Genomic DNA, 16,137 nt, shown 5'->3' with positions numbered 1-16,137 from the left:
GTCTCTTATATAGTGACAATGGGGCGGTGTCACATGGTATATGTCACATGGGTTGGTCACATGGGTTGATGTCACATGGGGACTATGACATCGTAAGGGGGCGGGGTCACCATGTGACCAACCCATGTGACATATACCATGTGACACCGCCCCATTGTCACTATATAAGTGACTGCTCAGCACGGCTCTGGCATTCCGGCCGGAGAGAGCGACGTGTCAACATCTCCTGGAGAAGAAGAAGAAGAACAAGAAGAAGAAGAAGAAGAACGGAAGGCGGCGACGGCGACAGCGGCGACAGAAGACCGGGCCACCGCCTCTAAAAGAGCTATAAGAAGGCGCGGTGGCCCGGCAGAAGAACGGAAGACGGCGACAGAAGAACGGAAGGCGGCGGCGGCGACAGAAGACCGGGCCACCACCTGCAAAAGAGCTATGAGAAGGCGCGGTGGCCCAGCAGAAGAACCGAAGAGGGGGACAAGACCCCCAAAGACGGAAGACCCCCGGAGCTGTGCAATAAAATATTTTATCTCGTGTGTTGTGGTTTTTTTTGGGTACTTTTATTTTACAGGTGAATGGGTAGGGGTACATTGTACCCCATACTCATTCACATAGGGTGGGGGGCCGGTATCCGGGGGCCCCCTTATTAAAGGGGGCTCCCGGATTCCGATAAGCCCCCCGCCCGCAGACCCCGACAACCAACGGCCAGGGTTGTCGGGAAGAGGCCCTTGTCCTCATCAACATGGGGACAAGGTGCTTTGGGGTGGGGGGGGCCACGCGGCCCCCCCTTCCCCAAGGCACCCCCCATGTTGAGGGCACGCGGCCTGGTACGGCTCAGGAGGGGGGGCGCGCTCGCTCGCCCCCCTTTCCTAGCCGGCCGGGTAGCGTGCTCGGACAAGGGTCTGTTGTGGACTTTGGGGGCACCCCCACGCCGTTTTTTTTCTGCGTTGGGGTTCCCCTTTAAGTCCATTCCAGGCGGCGGAGCCCGCGACGTCTCCGTCGCGGGCCCCGCCTACCTTCACACGCGCTCGAAATGAGCAGACTTTCCTCCGAGCGGGAACAGTTTGCTCATTTCGAAAGTGGCCTACACACGGGCGGACTGTTCGCTCAAACAAAGTTTCAGCGGACAGTTTTTCGGAATTTCCGAAAAACTTTGTCCGTCAAACTGTCCGCTGAAACTGTCCGCTGAAAGCCCACACACGGCGGACTGTCCGCTGAAACACTGTTCAGCGGACAAAGTTGAGCGAACAGTCTGCCCGTGTGTACGCGGCCTTACACTCTCTTTCACACTGCCCAAAGCCAACACTAACAATCCCCCCAAACACACAGAAGGGAGAGGAGAGAGGGCTCGATCTGCACCTCTTCCCCCCACCCCTACCCCTCCGTGTCTGCCAACACTCCAATCCACAGCGCTGTGCCTCAGAAAATGAAAGTTGGGGCTGGAAATTTGAAGTCCAGCAGCCTCAGATATATCTGGATAAGAGGTGCTGACTGCCAAGGGGTGAGTGAGCTCACCATCCATCCCTGTCTGTGACTGAAGTCTCCCCCCCTTCTCTCTTTTGCCCCTCAGTGGGTACACTAAGGTAAATCAGGGCTCTCAGAGCACCCCTCACATCAGAGTTCCCCTTTACACCAGAGGCCACAGTGTTCCCCCTTACATCGGAGTCCTCTCCGTACATCAGAGTACTCAGTGTTTCCCCTTAAATCAGGGTTCCCAGAACATCCCTTATGTTAGAGTCCCCAGAGTTCTCCCTTACATCAGAGTCTGCAGAGCCTCCCCTTACAGTGAAAGAGAACTCTGCGAGTTCGGATGTAAAGGGGAACTCCGTGGACTTTGATGTAAAGGGGGACTCTTAACATCATATGATTAGAAATGTTATTTAATGGTAAAATATAGGTATAGTTTATAGTATAAAAAAAAAATTGCTGTGCGCCGCTAAAGTGTTTGGGTTTGACTTGAAGAAAAAGTGGCAACCCTAGATCTCGGTGTGAAAGCACTCGGGGCTTTTACATTGGGATTGCAGTTGCAGCTTCTTTCAAGCGCTTTACAGGCGCTTTTTTTTAAACGCTAAAGCACCTGAAAAACGCCAGAAAAACGCCCCCAGTGTGAAAGGGGTCTTATAGTTATGCAGTTCACCTCTGTGCTGCATTCCTGGACCACAACCTCCAGCTTTCATAGTCAAAGTTTATGTTATCTCCCATAATCATTTATACTTACTGATTATTTCAATCTTTAATTATATTGTATTTCCTCTGAAATGTTATAAAAAAAATACAATAAAAAAAAGAAAAAAAAAAAGAAAGATTCAATGAATTCTTACCTCTGTGACACGCTCAGATGACTCTCACAATGTTTCTCTACCTTATAACAGTCTATTGTATATATTCTCCCATCCCCCATAGCAGGAAATCACGTGTTTCCTGAGTCCTCCGAGAGGGATCTGTACAAGTCCTTCAGGATTTGTTTACAACATTCAGATGCATCCAATTTTTTTTTTTTTTTAAAGCAGTACAAATCCATATGCAAAAAAAGTGTATTTCAATAAACCTCATTTATACCATTGTGTTGTCTTTATGTGCGTTTAAAAAAAGTACAGCTTTCTGCATTTTGTGTGATTCCATCAAAACAATCAAATCCACAAACAATTGAATAGCCTTAATGTCTCATCTGAGCAATTTTGATCAAACGGAGTTGATCGGTCAGGGGCGGAATAGTATCATTTTCAATTAGTCAGCAGCACTTAGGGTTGCCACCTGTCCAGGATTCACCCGGACATTTCGGGTTTGGAATCATGTGTCCGGGTTTGGGACTGTCTGAAACCTGGACACATTATTTAGACTGGACTATGGCTAGGGTTACTGACTGCAGTTGTCTCAGCTGAGAGTGTCTGTTACACTCTTTCATACTGCCCAAAGCCAGCAATAACAATCCCCCCAAACACATGCAGAGGGCAGAGGAGAGAGGGCTCGATCTGCACCTCTTCCCCCCACCTCTCTTTGTCTGCCCCACACTCCAATCCCCAGTGCTGGGCCTCAGAATAGGAAAGTGGGGGCCAGAAATTTGTAGTCCAGCAGCCTCAGAATCATCTGGATGAGATGTGTTGACTGCCAAGGGGTGAGTGAGCTCACCATCCATCCATCCGTCTGTGACTGAAGTCTCCCCCTTCTGTCTCTTGCCTCTGAGTGAGTACACTAAGGCAAATCAGGGTTCTCAGAGCACCCCTTACATCAGAGTTCCCCTTTACACCAGAGGCCACAGTGTTCCCCCTTACATCGGAGTCTTCTTCATACATCAGAGTTCCCAGTTTTCCCCCTTAGATCAGTATTCCCAGAGCATCCCTTATGTCAGAGTTCCCAGAGTTCTCCCTTACATCAGAGTCTGCAGAGTCCCCCCTTACAGTGAAAGGGAACTCTGAGTTCAGATGTAAAAGGGGAACTCTGTGGACTCTGATGTAAAGGGGAACTCTTGTTATTAACTTGATATGATTAGAAATGTTATTTAGTAGCAAAATATATGTATAGTTTATACTATTAAAAAAAACAAAATTGTTGTGCGCTACAAAAGTGTTCGGGTTTGACTTGAAGAAAATGTGGCAACCCTATCAGCACTGAGAAACACTGTCTTACCAAAAGTATTGAGACACCTGCCTTTAGACACACATGGACTCTAATGACATCCCAGTATTATGCCCTGTACACACGGTCGGATTTTCCGATGGGAGATATTTTGTCGGAAATTCTGACCGTGTGTAGGCTCCATCGGAATTTCCAACACACAAAATTTGTGATCTGGATCTCAAATTTTCCGACAAAAAAATAAAAAAAATGAATTGTCGGAAGTTGCGGTGGTGTGTACACAATTCCGAAGCACAAAGTTCCACACATGTTCGGAATCGAGCAGAAGAGCCGCACTAGCCATTGAACTCGGCTCGTCGTACGTCACCACGTTCTTGACGTTCAGAATTTCAGATAACATTGTGTGACCGTGTGTATGTAAGACAAGATTGAGCCAACATCCGTCTGAAGAAATCCCATGGATTTTATTGTTGGAATGCTCGATCGTGTGTATGTGGCATTAGTCCGGAGGGTTCAATATTGGAGTTGGCCCACCCTTTGCAGCTATAACAGCTTCAACTCTTCTAGGAAGGCTGTCCACAAGGTTTAGGAGGGTGTCTATGGGAATGTTTAACCATTCTTCCAGAAGAGCATTTGTGAGGTCAGGCACTGATGTTGGATGAGAAGGCCTGGCTCGCAGTCTCCACTTTAATTCATCCCAAAGTTGTTCTATTGGGTTGAGGTCAGGACTCTGTACAGGCCAGTCAGGTTCACCTTGCTTTTTGCACTGGTCCAAATCATTTGGTGGAGGGGGATTATGATGTGCAGTGGGGGCTGGTGTTTTTTTTTGCGGGGGCAAACAACCTCCCCTTCTGGTTTAGCCGGTGGCTACACCACCCCCACAGCTCCCAATCAGTTGAGTCACCCTCCCCCCAGGAGTCTTGCGGCTGGTCATCTAGCCCCACACTTACTGTCTTCTCCCTCCTCCTCCTCCTAGGCATCCAAAATAATTGCCTGTCCTTTCAGCCAATTGGGTGACGGGTCTCAAGACCCAACTTCCTGATTGGCTGGGAGGAGGATCAGTGTTAGAATAGTGAATATTAATTTGCTATTGTCAAACAACTGGGTGGGCTTGGAGAGAAGTGCTCTGCACCCCGAGTCCACCCTTTTTTTGAAGCCTATTAGAGCCTTTCCAACCCCATTGCAAATTGCAGATTAGGGGGCTGTACACATGGATAGGAGGCAGCGCCCATGCACACCTAATGGACAGGCTGCCACTGATGGTGTGGGGTTGTTTTTCAGGGTTGGGCCCCTCAGGGGTTGGGCTTGGCCTCTTAGTTCCAGTGAAGGGAACTTCTTTACAAAGAATGCAACAAGAAATGTAAGGGTGCAATAAGGGCATCTAAGAGAGAACACAAAAGACATATAGCGGAGGAGAGCAAACAAAAAATCCCAAGAAATTCTTTAAGTATATAAACAGTAAAATAGGGAGGACAGGCCATATTGGTCCCATAAAGGACATCTGTTTACAAAGGATGGGGAAATGGTGAAGGTATTGAATGCATTCTTCTTCACGAGGGAATCAGGGGGCTTCAGTAACAAAAACTGCAGTGTTTATCCTCCTGACACATCACAGGAAGCACCTCCACGGTTATCAGAGGACAGAATTAGAAATAGACTTGGGAAACTTAACATTAATAAATCACCAGGACCAGATGGCTTGCACCCGAGGGGCCTTAAGGGAACTCAGTCAAATAAAAATAATGGCAATGTCTGATGTAAAGGAGGACTATGCTGGCAATGTCTGATGTAAAGGGGGACTCCGCTGGCAATGTCTGATGTAAAGGGGGACTCCGCTGGCAATGTCTGATGTAAAGGGGGACTCCGCTGGCAATGTCTGATGTAAAGGGGGACTCCGCTGGCAATGCCTGATGTAAAGGGGGACTCCGCTGGCAACGCCTGATGTAAAGGGGGACTCCGCTGGCAACGCCTGATGTAAAGGGGGACTCCGCTGGCAACGCCTGATGTAAAGGGGGACTCCGCTGGCAACGCCGGATGTAAAGGGGGACTCTGCTGACAACGTCTCATGTAAGGGGGGACTCCACTGGCAACGTCTCATGTAAGGGGGGACTCCGCTGGCAACGTCTCACGTCTCATGTAAGGGGGGACTCCGCTGGCAATGTCTCATGTAAGGGGGGACTCCGCTGGCAACATCTCATGTAAGGGGGGACTCCGCTGGCAAAGCCTCATGTAAGGGGGGACTCCGCTGGCAACGTCTCATGTAAGGGGGGACTCCGCTGGCAACGCCTGATGTAAGGGGGGACTCTGCTGGCAACGCCTGATGTAAGGGGGGACTCTGCTGGCAACGCCTGATGTAAGGGGGGACTCTGCTGGCAACGCCTGATGTAAGGGGGGACTCTGCTGGCAATGCCTGATGTAAGGGGGACTCTGCTGGGGACACCTGATGACATCTGCTTGTAGGCGACGTGGCAGGTGACATGCTCAGGGCTTCCACTGATTCCGCCTTATGGTGAGTTGAATAATTTCATTTTATATTACAATGTAATAATATAAATAATGCGCTTCAATCATCCTGACACAATAACAACCAGGGTGGGGCGGTATTACATGTGGGGTGTATATTATCAGTGTGGGGACAGTATTATATGTGGGGTGTATATTATCAGTGTGGGGACAGTATTATATGTGGGGTGTATATTATCAGTGTGGGGACAGTATTATATGTGGGGTGTATATTATCAGTGGGGGGCAGTATTATATGTGGGGTGTATATTATCAGTGGGGGGCAGTATTATATGTGGGGTGTATATTATCAGTGGGGGGCAGTATTATATGTGGGGTGTATATTATCAGCGGGGGGCAGTATTATATGTGGGGTGTATATTATCAGCGGGGGGCAGTATTATATGTGGGGTGTATGTTATCAGTGGGGGGCAGTATTATATGTGGGGTGTATGTTATCAGTGGGGGGCAGTATTATATGTGGGGTGTATGTTATCAGTGGGGGGCAGTATTATATGTGGGGTGTATGTTATCAGTGGGGGACAGTATTATATGTGGGGTGTATGTTATCAGTGGGGGGCAGTATTATATGTGGGGTGTATATTATCAGTGGGGGGCAGTATTATATGTGGGGAGTATATTATCAGTGGGGGGCAGTATTATATGTGGGGTGTATGTTATCAGTGGGGGGGCAGTATTATATGTGGGGTGTATGTTATCAGTGTGGGGGGCAGTATTATATGTGAGGTGTATGTTATCAGTGGGGGGCAGTATTATATGTGGGGTGTATGTTATCAGTGGGGGGCAGTATTATATGTGGGGTGTATGTTATCAGTGGGGGGCAGTATTATATGTGGGGTGTATGTTATCAGTGGGGGACAGTATTATATGTGGGGTGTATGTTATCAGTGGGGGGCAGTATTATATGTGGGGTGTATGTTATCAGTGGGGGGCAGTATTATATGTGGGGTGTATGTTATCAGTGGGGGGCAGTATTATATGTGGGGTGTATGTTATCAGTGGGGGGCAGTATTATATGTGGGGTGTATGTTATCAGTGGGGGGCAGTATTATATGTGGGGTGTATGTTATCAGTGTGGGGGGCAGTATTATATGTGAGGTGTATGTTATCAGTGGGGGGCAGTATTATATGTGGGGTGTATGTTATCAGTGGGGGGCAGTATTATATGTGGGGTGTATATTATCAGTGTGGGGGGCAGTATTATATGTGAGGTGTATGTTATCAGTGGGGGGCAGTATTATATGTGGGGTGTATGTTATCAGTGGGGGGCAGTATTATATGTGGGGTGTATATTATCAGTGGGGGCAGTATTATATGTGGGGTGTATATTATCAGTGGGGGGCAGTATTATATGTGGGGTGTATATTATCAGTGGGGGGCAGTATTATATGTGGGGAGTATATTATCAGTGGGGGGCAGTATTATATGTGGGGTGTATATTATCAGTGGGGGGGCAGTATTATATGTGGGGTGTATGTTATCAGTGTGGGGGGCAGTATTATATGTGAGGTGTATGTTATCAGTGGGGGGCAGTATTATATGTGGGGTGTATGTTATCAGTGGGGGGCAGTATTATATGTGGGGTGTATGTTATCAGTGTGGGGGGCAGTATTATATGTGAGGTGTATGTTATCAGTGGGGGGCAGTATTATATGTGGGGTGTATGTTATCAGTGGGGGGCAGTATTATATGTGGGGTGTATATTATCAGTGGGGGCAGTATTATATGTGGGGTGTATATTATCAGTGGGGGGGCAGTATTATATGTGGGGTGTATATTATCAGTGGGGGGCAGTATTATATGTGGGGAGTATATTATCAGTGGGGGGCAGTATTATATGTGGGGTGTATATTATCAGTGGGGGGCAGTATTATATGTGGGGTGTATGTTATCAGTGGGGGGCAGTATTATATGTGGGGTGTATGTTATCAGTGGGGGGCAGTATTATATGTGGGGTGTTTGTTATCAGTGTGGGGGGCAGTATTATATGTGAGGTGTATGTTATCAGTGGGGGGCAGTATTATATGTGGGGTGTATGTTATCAGTGGGGAGCAGTATTATATGTGGGGTGTATATTATCAGTGGGGGGCAGTATTATATGTGGGGTGTATGTTATCAGTGGGGGGCAATATTATATGTGGGGTGTATGTTATCAGTGGGGGGCAGTATTATATGTGGGGTGTATGTTATCAGTGGGGGGCAGTATTATATGTGGGGTGTATGTTATCAGTGGGGGGCAGTATTATATGTGGGGTGTATGTTATCAGTGGGGGCAGTATTATATGTGGGGTGTATGTTATCAGTGGGGGGCAGTATTATATGTGGGGTGTATGTTATCAGTGGGGGGCAGTATTATATGTGGGGTGTATGTTATCAGTGGGGGACAGTATTATATGTGGGGTGTATGTTATCAGTGGGGGGCAGTATTATATGTGGGGTGTATGTTATCAGTGGGGGCAGTATTATATGTGGGGTGTATGTTATCAGTGGGGGGCAGTATTATATGTGGGGTGTATGTTATCAGTGGGGGGCAGTATTATATGTGGGGTGTATGTTATCAGTGGGGGCAGTATTATATGTGGGGTGTATATTATCAGTGGGGGACAGTATTATATGTGGGGTGTATGTTATCAGTGGGGGGCAGTATTATATGTGGGGTGTATGTTATCAGTGGGGGACAGTATTATATGTGGGGTGTATGTTATCAGTGGGGGACAGTATTATATGTGGGGTGTATGTTATCAGTGGGGGGCAGTATTATATGTGGGGTGTATGTTATCAGTGGGGGGCAGTATTATATGTGGGGTGTATGTTATCAGTGGGGGGCAGTATTATATGTGGGGTGTATGTTATCAGTGGGGGGCAGTATTATATGTGGGGTGTATGTTATCAGTGGGGGGCAGTATTATATGTGGGGTGTATGTTATCAGTGGGGGGCAGTATTATATGTGGGGTGTATGTTATCAGTGTGGGGGGCAGTATTATATGTGAGGTGTATGTTATCAGTGGGGGGCAGTATTATATGTGGGGTGTATGTTATCAGTGGGGGGCAGTATTATATGTGGGGTGTATATTATCAGTGGGGGGCAGTATTATATGTGGGGTGTATATTATCAGTGGGGGGGCAGTATTATATGTGGGGTGTATATTATCAGTGGGGGGCAGTATTATATGTGGGGAGTATATTATCAGTGGGGGGCAGTATTATATGTGGGGTGTATATTATCAGTGGGGGGCAGTATTATATGTGGGGTGTATGTTATCAGTGGGGGGCAGTATTATATGTGGGGTGTATGTTATCAGTGGGGGGCAGTATTATATGTGGGGTGTATGTTATCAGTATGGGGGGCAGTATTATATGTGAGGTGTATGTTATCAGTGGGGGCAGTATTATATGTGGGGTGTATGTTATCAGTGGGGAGCAGTATTATATGTGGGGTGTATATTATCAGTGGGGGGCAGTATTATATGTGGGGTGTATGTTATCAGTGGGGGGCAGTATTATATGTGGGGTGTATGTTATCAGTGGGGGGCAGTATTATATGTGGGGTGTATATTATCAGTGGGGGGCAGTATTATATGTGGGGTGTATGTTATCAGTGGGGGGCAGTATTATATGTGGGGTGTATGTTATCAGTGGGGGGCAGTATTATATGTGGGGTGTATGTTATCAGTGGGGGGCAGTATTATATGTGGGGTGTATGTTATCAGTGGGGGGGCAGTATTATATGTGGGGTGTATGTTATCAGTGGGGGGCAGTATTATATGTGGGGTGTATGTTATCAGTGGGTGGCAGTATTATATGTGGGGTGTATATTATCAGTGGGGGCAGTATTATATGTGGGGTGTATATTATCAGTGGGGGGCAGTATTATATGTGGGGTGTATGTTATCAGTGGGGGGCAGTATTATATGTGGGGTGTATATTATCAGTGGGGGGCAGTATTATATGTGGGGTGTATGTTATCAGTGGGGGGCAGTATTATATGTGGGGTGTATATTATCAGTGGGGGGCAGTATTATATGTGGGGTGTATGTTATCAGTGTGGGGGGCAGTATTATATGTGGGGTGTATGTTATCAGTGGGGGGCAGTATTATATGTGGGGTGTATATTATCAGTGGGGGGCAGTATTATATGTGGGGTGTATGTTATCAGTGGGGCGCAGTATTATATGTGGGGTGTATATTATCAGTGGGGGGCAGTATTATATGTGGGGTGTATATTATCAGTGTGGGGGGCAGTATTATATGTGAGGTGTATATTATCAGTGGGGGGCAGTATTATATGTGGGGTGTATGTTATCGGTGGTGGGGCAGTATTATATGTGAGGTGTATGTTATCAGTGGGGGGCAGTATTATATGTGGGGTGTATATTATCAGTGGGGGCAGTATTATATGTGGGGTGTATATTATCAGTGGGGGGGCAGTATTATATGTGGGGTGTATATTATCAGTGGGGGGCAGTATTATATGTGGGGAGTATATTATCAGTGGGGGGCAGTATTATATGTGGGGTGTATATTATCAGTGGGGGGGCAGTATTATATGTGGGGTGTATGTTATCAGTGTGGGGGGCAGTATTATATGTGAGGTGTATGTTATCAGTGGGGGGCAGTATTATATGTGGGGTGTATGTTATCAGTGGGGGGCAGTATTATATGTGGGGTGTATGTTATCAGTGTGGGGGGCAGTATTATATGTGAGGTGTATGTTATCAGTGGGGGGCAGTATTATATGTGGGGTGTATGTTATCAGTGGGGGGCAGTATTATATGTGGGGTGTATATTATCAGTGGGGGCAGTATTATATGTGGGGTGTATATTATCAGTGGGGGGGCAGTATTATATGTGGGGTGTATATTATCAGTGGGGGGCAGTATTATATGTGGGGAGTATATTATCAGTGGGGGGCAGTATTATATGTGGGGTGTATATTATCAGTGGGGGGCAGTATTATATGTGGGGTGTATGTTATCAGTGGGGGGCAGTATTATATGTGGGGTGTATGTTATCAGTGGGGGGCAGTATTATATGTGGGGTGTTTGTTATCAGTGTGGGGGGCAGTATTATATGTGAGGTGTATGTTATCAGTGGGGGGCAGTATTATATGTGGGGTGTATGTTATCAGTGGGGAGCAGTATTATATGTGGGGTGTATATTATCAGTGGGGGGCAGTATTATATGTGGGGTGTATGTTATCAGTGGGGGGCAATATTATATGTGGGGTGTATGTTATCAGTGGGGGGCAGTATTATATGTGGGGTGTATGTTATCAGTGGGGGGCAGTATTATATGTGGGGTGTATGTTATCAGTGGGGGGCAGTATTATATGTGGGGTGTATGTTATCAGTGGGGGCAGTATTATATGTGGGGTGTATGTTATCAGTGGGGGGCAGTATTATATGTGGGGTGTATGTTATCAGTGGGGGGCAGTATTATATGTGGGGTGTATGTTATCAGTGGGGGACAGTATTATATGTGGGGTGTATGTTATCAGTGGGGGGCAGTATTATATGTGGGGTGTATGTTATCAGTGGGGGCAGTATTATATGTGGGGTGTATGTTATCAGTGGGGGGCAGTATTATATGTGGGGTGTATGTTATCAGTGGGGGGCAGTATTATATGTGGGGTGTATGTTATCAGTGGGGGCAGTATTATATGTGGGGTGTATATTATCAGTGGGGGACAGTATTATATGTGGGGTGTATGTTATCAGTGGGGGGCAGTATTATATGTGGGGTGTATGTTATCAGTGGGGGACAGTATTATATGTGGGGTGTATGTTATCAGTGGGGGACAGTATTATATGTGGGGTGTATGTTATCAGTGGGGGGCAGTATTATATGTGGGGTGTATGTTATCAGTGGGGGGCAGTATTATATGTGGGGTGTATGTTATCAGTGGGGGGCAGTATTATATGTGGGGTGTATGTTATCAGTGGGGGGCAGTATTATATGTGGGGTGTATGTTATCAGTGGGGGGCAGTATTATATGTGGGGTGTATGTTATCAGTGGGGGGCAGTATTATATGTGGGGTGTATGTTATCAGTGTGGGGGGCAGTATTATATGTGAGGTGTATGTTATCAGTGGGGGGCAGTATTATATGTGGGGTGTATGTTATCAGTGGGGGGCAGTATTATATGTGGGGTGTATATTATCAGTGGGGGGCAGTATTATATGTGGGGTGTATATTATCAGTGGGGGGGCAGTATTATATGTGGGGTGTATATTATCAGTGGGGGGCAGTATTATATGTGGGGAGTATATTATCAGTGGGGGGCAGTATTATATGTGGGGTGTATATTATCAGTGGGGGGCAGTATTATATGTGGGGTGTATGTTATCAGTGGGGGGCAGTATTATATGTGGGGTGTATGTTATCAGTGGGGGGCAGTATTATATGTGGGGTGTATGTTATCAGTATGGGGGGCAGTATTATATGTGAGGTGTATGTTATCAGTGGGGGCAGTATTATATGTGGGGTGTATGTTATCAGTGGGGAGCAGTATTATATGTGGGGTGTATATTATCAGTGGGGGGCAGTATTATATGTGGGGTGTATGTTATCAGTGGGGGGCAGTATTATATGTGGGGTGTATGTTATCAGTGGGGGGCAGTATTATATGTGGGGTGTATATTATCAGTGGGGGGCAGTATTATATGTGGGGTGTATGTTATCAGTGGGGGGCAGTATTATATGTGGGGTGTATGTTATCAGTGGGGGGCAGTATTATATGTGGGGTGTATGTTATCAGTGGGGGGCAGTATTATATGTGGGGTGTATGTTATCAGTGGGGGGGCAGTATTATATGTGGGGTGTATGTTATCAGTGGGGGGCAGTATTATATGTGGGGTGTATGTTATCAGTGGGTGGCAGTATTATATGTGGGGTGTATATTATCAGTGGGGGCAGTATTATATGTGGGGTGTATATTATCAGTGGGGGGCAGTATTATATGTGGGGTGTATGTTATCAGTGGGGGGCAGTATTATATGTGGGGTGTATATTATCAGTGGGGGGCAGTATTATATGTGGGGTGTATGTTATCAGTGGGGGGCAGTATTATATGTGGGGTGTATATTATCAGTGGGGGGCAGTATTATATGTGGGGTGTATGTTATCAGTGTGGGGGGCAGTATTATATGTGGGGTGTATGTTATCAGTGGGGGGCAGTATTATATGTGGGGTGTATATTATCAGTGGGGGGCAGTATTATATGTGGGGTGTATGTTATCAGTGGGGCGCAGTATTATATGTGGGGTGTATATTATCAGTGGGGGGCAGTATTATATGTGGGGTGTATATTATCAGTGTGGGGGGCAGTATTATATGTGAGGTGTATATTATCAGTGGGGGGCAGTATTATATGTGGGGTGTATGTTATCGGTGGTGGGGCAGTATTATATGTGAGGTGTATGTTATCAGTGGGGGGCAGTATTATATGTGGGGTGTATGTTATCAGTGGGGGGCAGTATTATATGTGGGGTGTATATTATCAGTGAGGGGCAGTATTATATGTGGGGTGTATATTATCAGTGAGGGGCAGTATTATATGTGGGGTGTATATTATCAGTGGGGGCAGTATTATATGCGGGGTGTATATTATCAGTGGGGGGCAGTATTATATGTGGGGTTTATATTATCAGTGAGGGGCAGTATTATATGTGGGGTGTATATTATCAGTGGGGGGGCAGTATTATATGTGGGGTGTATATTATCAGTGGGGGGCAGTATTATATGTGGGGAGTATATTATCAGTGGGGGCAGTATTATATGTGGGGTATATATTATCAGTGTGGGGGGCAGTATTATATGTGGGGTGTATGTTATCAGTGGGGGCAGTATTATATGTGGGGTGTATGTTATCGGTGGTGGGGCAGTATTATATGTGAGGTGTATGTTATCAGTGGGGGGCAGTATTATATGTGGGGTGTATATTATCAGTGGGGGGCAGTATTATATGTGGGGTGTATATTATCAGTGAGGGGCAGTATTATATGTGGGGTGTATATTATCAGTGGGGGCAGTATTATATGTGGGGTGTATATTATCAGTGGGGGGCAGTATTATATGTGGGGTGTATATTATCAGTGGGGGGCAGTATTATATGTGGGGTGTATATTATCAGTGGGGGGCAGTATTATATGTGGGGTGTATGTTATCAGTGGGGGGCAGTATTATATGTGAGGTGTATGTTATCAGTGGGGGGCAGTATTATATGTGGGGTGTATATTATCAGTGGGGGGCAGTATTATATGTGAGGTGTATATTATCAGTGGGGGGCAGTATTATATGTGAGGTGTATATTATCAGTGGGGGGCAGTATTATATGTGGGGTGTATATTATCAGTGGGGGGCAGTATTATATGTGGGGTGTATGTTATCAGTGGGGGGCAGTATTATATGTGAGGTGTATGTTATCAGTGGGGGGCAGTATTATATGTGGGGTGTATATTATCAGTGGGGGGCAGTATTATATGTGGGGTGTATATTATCAGTGGGGGCAGTATTATATGCGGGGTGTATATTATCAGTGGGGGGCAGTATTATATGTGGGGTGTATATTATCAGTGGGGGCAGTATTATATGCGGGGTGTATATTATCAGTGGGGGGCAGTATTATATGTGGGGTGTATATTATCAGTGGGGGCAGTATTATATGTGGGGTGTACATTATCAGTGGGGGGCAGTATTATATGTGGGGTGTATATTATCAGTGTGGGGACAGTATTATATGTGGGGTGTATATTATCAGTGAGGGGCAGTATTATATGTGGGGTGTATATTATCAGTGGGGGCAGTATTATATGCGGGGTGTATATTATCAGTGGGGGGCAGTATTATATGTGGGGTGTATATTATCAGTGGGGGGCAGTATTATATGTGGGGTGTATGTTATCAGTGGGGGGCAGTATTATATGTGGGGTGTATATTATCAGTGGGGGGCAGTATTATATGTGGGGTGTATGTTATCAGTGGGGGGCAGTATTATATGTGGGGTATATATTATCAGTGTGGGGGGCAGTATTATATGTGGGGTGTATGTTATCAGTGGGGGCAGTATTATATGTGGGGTGTATGTTATCGGTGGTGGGGCAGTATTAAATGTGAGGTGTATGTTATCAGTGGGGGGCAGTATTATATGTGGGGTGTATATTATCAGTGGGGGGCAGTATTATATGTGGGGTATATATTATCAGTGTGGGGGGCAGTATTATATGTGGGGTGTATGTTATCAGTGGGGGCAGTATTATATGTGGGGTGTATGTTATCGGTGGTGGGGCAGTATTAAATGTGAGGTGTATGTTATCAGTGGGGGGCAGTATTATATGTGGGGTGTATATTATCAGTGGGGGGCAGTATTATATGTGGGGTGTATATTATCAGTGGGGGGCAGTATTATATGTGGGGTGTATGTTATCAGTGGGGGGCAGTATTATATGTGGGGTGTATGTTATCGATGGTGGGGCAGTATTATATGTGAGGTGTATGTTATCAGTGGGGGGCAGTATTATATGTGGGGTGTATATTATCAGTGGGGGGCAGTATTATATGTGGGGTATATATTATCAGTGTGGGGGGCAGTATTATATGTGGGGTGTATGTTATCAGTGGGGGCAGTATTATATGTGGGGTGTATGTTATCGGTGGTGGGGCAGTATTATATGTGAGGTGTATGTTATCAGTGGGGGGCAGTATTATATGTGGGGTGTATATTATCAGTGGGGGGCAGTATTATATGTGGGGTGTATATTATCAGTGAGGGGCAGTATTATATGTGGGGTGTATATTATCAGTGGGGGCAGTATTATATGTGGGGTGTATATTATCAGTGGGGGGCAGTATTATATGTGGGGTGTATATTATCAGTGGGGGGCAGTATTATATGTGGGGTGTATATTATCAGTGGGGGGCAGTATTATATGTGGGGTGTATGTTATCAGTGTGGGGGGCAGTATTATATGTGGGGTGTTTGTTATCAGTGGGGGGCAGTATTATATGTGGGGTGTATATTATCAGTGGGGGGCAGTATTATATGT

At 46.1% G+C, this 16,137-nt stretch overlaps 2 protein-coding genes across 8 annotated transcripts in view; one reads left to right on the top strand and one right to left on the bottom strand.

The window, feature by feature from the left end:
- The window catches only part of LOC143963509 (NACHT, LRR and PYD domains-containing protein 3-like), a 175,968-nt gene extending 173,607 nt beyond the window's left edge, over positions 1–2,361 (bottom strand). For 2 of the 7 annotated variants that reach the window (XR_013270981.1, XR_013270982.1), the window contains exon 1: positions 2,316–2,361. The gene's annotated coding sequence lies outside the window, so the exon portion shown is untranslated. The remainder of the gene's footprint in view (positions 1–2,315) is intronic. The other 5 variants (XR_013270983.1, XR_013270984.1, XM_077473151.1 and 2 more) reach the window with 5 other exon arrangements.
- The window catches only part of LOC143963511 (NACHT, LRR and PYD domains-containing protein 3-like), an 824,666-nt gene that overhangs the window by 526,401 nt on the left and 282,128 nt on the right, over positions 1–16,137 (top strand). The gene's annotated exons all lie outside the window — the stretch shown is intronic.

Source organism: Lithobates pipiens, unplaced genomic scaffold, assembly GCF_037356315.1.
Source record: "Lithobates pipiens isolate NorthernLeopardFrog02 unplaced genomic scaffold, aLitPip1_a1.2 Scaffold_8, whole genome shotgun sequence".
NCBI lineage: Eukaryota > Metazoa > Chordata > Amphibia > Anura > Ranidae > Lithobates > Lithobates pipiens.
Note: the sequence above shows the minus strand (reverse complement) of the source record. Positions and strands in the feature narration are given on the sequence as shown.